The sequence below is a fragment of the Loxodonta africana genome, chromosome 1 (assembly GCF_030014295.1).
Source record: "Loxodonta africana isolate mLoxAfr1 chromosome 1, mLoxAfr1.hap2, whole genome shotgun sequence".
Lineage (NCBI taxonomy): Eukaryota > Metazoa > Chordata > Mammalia > Proboscidea > Elephantidae > Loxodonta > Loxodonta africana.
Window position 1 is genome coordinate 75,746,272 of NC_087342.1, and position 6,000 is coordinate 75,752,271.

At 44.9% G+C, this 6,000-nt stretch overlaps 1 pseudogene; it reads right to left on the reverse strand.

The window, feature by feature from the left end:
* LOC100675140 (palmitoyltransferase ZDHHC5-like) overlaps positions 1–5,107 on the reverse strand; it is a 48,474-nt pseudogene extending 43,367 nt beyond the window's left edge.
* Positions 5,108–6,000: the final 893 nt, after the last annotated feature.

Consider the following 6,000-nt stretch of genomic DNA (forward strand, 5'->3'; position numbering starts at 1 on the left):
ATTCCTGAAAGATTTTGAGGACTCTCCCTGGCAATTGACAGGTACGGTGGAAAGTCCATCCATGTATGTCAGGTATTCCTGACCCTACAAATAGCACGTACTTCCCCTAAACCGTAAACCAAAACAAACAAAAAACCCGTTGCTGTCAAGTAGATTCTGAGTCGTAGTGACCTTACAGGACAGAGTAGAACTGCCCCATAGAGTTTCCAAGGAGCGCCTGGTGGATAGGAAGTGCCGACCTTTTGGTTAGGAACCATAGCTCTTACCCACTATGCCACCAGGTCTTCCCAGTACTGGAATACATTCTAAGGTTGGATGTCCTTATGGAACCGATTTTGACCACATCTGTGAGAGAATTTCAACTGAGTGTGAGGGTGGTAAAAGTAGTCTTGAGCTGGAACCCAGCATTGAAACTAGTGATCCTGTCCCCACCACAAAGAGTGGTAGATACCAGGCAATATTTGTTGTGCAGAGGATATTAGAAAATCAGTGAAACCATTTTGGAATTTAAAATGGTAGGTATCCTTCGAGAATCTTACAGTGCTTTTAATAGCCCTGTATGGCCTGTGAAGAAACCAGATGGGTCCTGGTGTATGAACCTGGATTATAGAGAGCTTAACAAGGTGACCCCTCCTATGTATGCTGCAGTCCCAAACATAACTTCCTTGTTGGAAACCCTTAGTAGAGACCTAGACACGTATCATGCTGTGTTGGGCCTCATTGGCACAGTGGTTAAGAGCTATGGCTACTAACAAAAAGTTGGCAGTTCGAATCTGCCAACTGCTTATTGGAAACCCTATGGGGCAGTTCTACTCTGTCTTGTAGTGTCACTATGAGTAAGAATCAACTCGATGGCAATAGGTTTGGTTTGTTTATTTATTTATTTTTAATGCATTCCTTAGCATCCCTCTAGCCCCGTCTGCTCAGTACCAGTTTGCCTTCACTCATGAGGGACAGTAATGGACGTTTCAGGTGCTACCGCAAGGGTATCTACGTAGTTCCACCATTTGCCATAGTGTGATTGCTAGGGATCTGACTCTTTTCCCCTTCCTCACTCTTGTCCGTTGGTTTCATTACATTGATGACAGCATGTTAACTGCTGAAGATGTTTCTCTGTTACCGGAGTGTCTAGATGCCCTAATCTTCCACCTACAGGGAAGAGGATGGGCTGTGAATCCCCAAAAGGTGCAGGGGCTGGGAATGTCAGTAAAATTCCCAGATCTTTTCTGCTCAGGCAAGACCTGTATGTTGCCTGAAGCCATAGTCCGTAAGATACAAGATCACCCCCCGCCCCAGGACACTAAAAGAAGTGCAGTCCTTTGTGGGTCTTTTGGGGTATCGGAAGTATTTATTCCCCACTTCGCCCAGTGCTTGAGACAACTCTATTCACTGGTAAAAAACGGTGCCTCCTGAGACTGGAGTAATGAACAGCAGCAAGCTTTTGAGAAGGCGAAGATGTTGGTTGCACAAGTGAAAGTGTTAGGTATAACAGCATTACCACCTGCCCTACAATCCCCAGGCCATGGGTCCGGTGGAAAGGAAGTACAGTGTCCTAAAACAACAAAACGAACCCTTACTGGCAAGGCTTCCCTGGCAGTGTAGACGAAAGTGCTGCCTGAGGCTTTAAGGTTGATACATTTGGCTCCCACTGGGGCTTTAGCCCTATATGCCAGACAAGGAGCCCCAACTAACCCTCCAAAAAGGATACAAGTGACCTCACAGGCTCAGAAAGCATATCCACCAAGATTGTTACCAGAACAGAACAGTATGGTCCTCCAGACACCTCAGGATCTGGTGCCAGGAAGTGGAACTATCTATTGGTGTTTGTTGTGGGTTATCATACCAGAGGTGGAGAAACTGATCAGCCTAATGTAGGAGCCCATCATCCTACTGCATAGAGGGCCTCAACAGTCACGCTTTACATGGAAAGGAATGATGGCAATGCTACGAGGGACGGAAGTGGGTCTCCTTTTCTGGCATACAGCAAAATGAGTGACTTAACGCACAACGCCTCAAGTGACCTCCCCAGGGCAGCACATATGGTACACTTAGCCAGGAAAAATGCCTAAAGCAGCAGCTGTTCTCACCACCCGAGGGGAAGTCACTAATATGATCCTAATAGAAGGGGAAGATTTACCGCTCTTGGAACCTACTAAACACCTGCGTTCCCGACCATAGGTATGGCCTACTCTGCTTTCTTCCCTTCAGGGCTGCCAACATCTTCCTAGAGTGGACTCAAAACTTTGCCATAGTCCATAACAAAAGCACCACTAGGTCTGTGGACAATTCCCCTTCTCAAGTGCCAATGGCATGTGTTGGAGTGTGGAGCCCCTGGCCAGAGCTGACTGGGCAGCTGTGGTAGACATTAAAAAAACTAAAAATGAATAAATAAAAACTCAAACCCGTTGCCATCGAGTTGATTCTGACTCATAGAGACCCTATGGGACAAAGTAGAACTGCCCCATAGGGTTTCCAATGAGTGGCTGGTGGATTCAAACTGCCAACCTTTTGGTTAGCAGCCGAGCTCTTAACCACTGCACCACTAGAGCTCTGTGGGAGACATGGGGGCATTAAAGCCTCTTTAACTAATTGCAGTATAACAAGAGGAGGGGACAACATCACGTTTTCCTGGACTCAGACTGTCACGACATCGCATCTTCGTAAGAGACCTCAACACCTCTCAGTTGTAGTCACGACAGGGTGTTTACCATGTCTGGGATGGATTAGGTTGGTTGGTACCTAAGCAGAGTGTGTTAGGAAAACCCACTTCTGTCTGTTTTGAACCAAATAAAACTCCATGGGTTCCCCCATCTCCTTTTAATTACTCCTTCAGCAGAATGGGCTAGACTTCTGCATCCCACTGCCAATGGGTGATAACACCTAATACCACTGAATGGTTGCAGTATAAAAACCCCAACAGGACTGCAGGAGTGTATCTTGCTCCTAATGGCACTTGATGGCTGTGTAGACACTATTTGTGGCCCTGGTTACAATACAATTGGATAGGGGGCTGCACTTTGGGGTTACCTTATGCTACAGTAACTGTTAGAAAAACTCTACCAAAACCTCTCAATTACCCCATAGTAAAATCCAGGTGGACCAAGCATAGTCTTTTCCACTGGTGTAATTTCCTTTTAACTGTTTTTGTTTCCCCTGTTGGCTCCTTAGAAATAACGGGACAAATAAAAGCTCTATCTAATTTTACTACACGGGTCTTGAATGAAGGCAGAGAAAGCGTGCAACTATTAACTGCTGAAACCACCTAAATGAGGAAGGTAGTCCTTAGGAAGCAAATGGCTCCAGGCATTTTAACAGCTGCTCAATGTGGGACACGTGCCATAGTAAAAACTGAATGTTGTACCTATATACCAGACTACCATCAGAACATAACTGATTTGTTAGGCCATATGAAGAAACAGATAGATGCCTTGGACACAACTGATGGCTGGTCTGCTGTGGCTGCCTGGTTTTCCTCTTTCCCTTCTGACTGGTGAAGTTTTTGCTGGGTCTTGGTCTTTTCCTGGGTATGGGGTTTTTCTGCTGTGTTTGTCTATACTGCCAGGGCAGTCTGTGCCTCCAGCTACAGCAGTACTGTCTATGCCTGCCTGAAAAGGTATAACACCTCCACTTGGGGCCCTCAGGGACCTTGAGGAAGAGCAGGAATGTGCCAGATTGTAAGAGCCAGCCTCGAGGAGTACAATGAAACGGAAACAGGCTTTGCAAGGCTGAACACAGGCACCCTCATGCTTTCCACTAGGTCACTGCCATTTTCTAAGTCATTTTTATATAATTCTTGCTGTAGCAGGTTTATGTAAGTCCAGAGGCATCGGTAGCATGTAGCCATTATTCTTCACCACCACTATAAAACCCCTGCCTTCCCACTGCAGGATGTGAAGATTTGCTTGTTCCTTCTGCCACCCAGGACCTACCTTGTATGTAATTCTCCCTAATAAACTCTTTTGCTGCTGCCCTGGAGTTGCCCACCTCTTTCTTCGGTCTCTCAGCACCCTCCATTTTTGGAGGCAGGTTTCATATTACCAGTCCATTCCAAGACAGCAAGCCAGGCTGACAGGCAGAGGTGTAGCATAAAGGCAGGTCTGGCTCAGACCCTGCCTGCTCTGACTGGAAATCAGGGCTATCTGAAGAAGTAAGTAGGCTCTCACAAGATAGATCTTCACTTTCTGTCTGGTTGGCCAGGCTGTTATAGGAGTTATAGGAGGTGGAGGTTGTATTATCTGAATGAATGGACTGCACCTAACCCAGCTCAAACACTGTGTCCTGGGCTGACTTGGGGCTGGAGGAGCTTGAGCCACTGGGTAGTGTAACAAAGTGAATTTTTGCCAAAGTTAGGAGAACTGAAGCTGGCTCAAAGCTGGGCTCTTCAGTAGTAGATGGGATGGCAGCTGCTCTCTGCAGTTGAGGTTAGCTCCTTCAAGCTGTCCCCACAACTCAACTTGGTGCTGGAGAAATGAGGTATGGCAGCTGATACACTGCTGTTAGTGTAGCCTGGCTGATACTTGTACATGGTAGGTATAAGGTAGCTTCCCTTACCCAAGAGGCTGCTATCTTCAGTAGTAGACAGGCTGAGGTGTGTTCATAGCCCTGTGTAGTGGCTCAGGTCTGGCTTAGAAGGAATTGGAGATTCAACATCTGTGGACCGGTTCTCTGATTTCTCCTCTTTCCCCTTAGACTTAGTTTTCCTCAGATTTCCTTGGATACTGCTGTCCATAATCTTCAGAGTTATCTGTCCATCTGTTACTTCTGATCAAAGGAAGTGAGGTCAGATTACAATTGTCTTTTCTTCCTTTGGTCTCCTGAATACCTGGGTGCTAGGGAACTGCACAGTACCTGCCTGACATTGTTACAGCAGCCATTAGTGAAGGGGATCACATCTCCTTGGAAATGTCCTGTAACCTATTCATGAGTTGGGCACCCCCTATCCTCCAGCACCATGTAAAACCCTGTGAGCCCAGCTACATGGATGAAGAATAAGCTAACCACAACATCACTGCCATTGTGACATCTGTGCAGGCCCTGAGAGTTCCTCTATGTGGTTGAGGACATACATGAGACCAAAGTTAAACACACCCATAATTTGGGCTACCAGAGAAAGAAGTAAGAGGAAGAAATAGGGTAGTTATCATGACTAATACAGTTGTTTGCTCAGGGTCATGGATAATCAAGTATGTCCCTGTCTCAGCCGCAGTCATTTTCTTAGTGGAAGTTACAACAGGTAGAATAAGTTGAAGAAATCAATTCCACTCAATGATACTTAAAAAGGTTACTGGGATAAAAAGAAAGGTCCAGAGATGTGCCTTTTTCCAGGTTATATAACGTCTCTTATCTTTCTTCTTCAATCTTGGGCTTTTTGAATGCAGAGTTGAACTGGGTCATGGTGCCTCACCCCTAGTGCGGTGCTGGTTACCGCCGCCATCACTGAAGGCAGTTTTCCTTCATTTTGTGCTGTTTAGTCCCTTTCAGTCTGAGTGGATGGGATTTCTACTATGGTGACTGATTAGATCCATCAGTCACGGGCTTAACCTCTTTTAGAAAAGGTTTAGTAGCCACATACTTTGTGAAAATTTTTCAAGAACACATTTCCTTAGTTTGTACAATAGAATTTTCCAAATCTTTAAGTTCTGGTTTCATTTTGCACAGTTAATTTTTTAAAGTAATATTTTATCGCGCTTTCAGTGAAATTTTACACAGCAACTTATGTTCCCATTTAGCAATTTCTATACAAATTGATCAGTGACATTGTTACATTTTTCACAATGTGCCAAAATCCTCATTATTTCTATTTATTTTGTTTCCATTAATCTAGTTTCCATGCCCTCATTACCTTCTTGTCTTTTCTTTATGGTAAATATTGACCGTTTGATCTCATAGAGATAATCTTTTAAAGCACAGTATTCACAGGTAATACTGTTTATTTTATGAGCCACTTTGTTATTTAGCTGAAAGGGACCTCTGAGAGTAGTTTCAGTTCAAAGTTTAAAG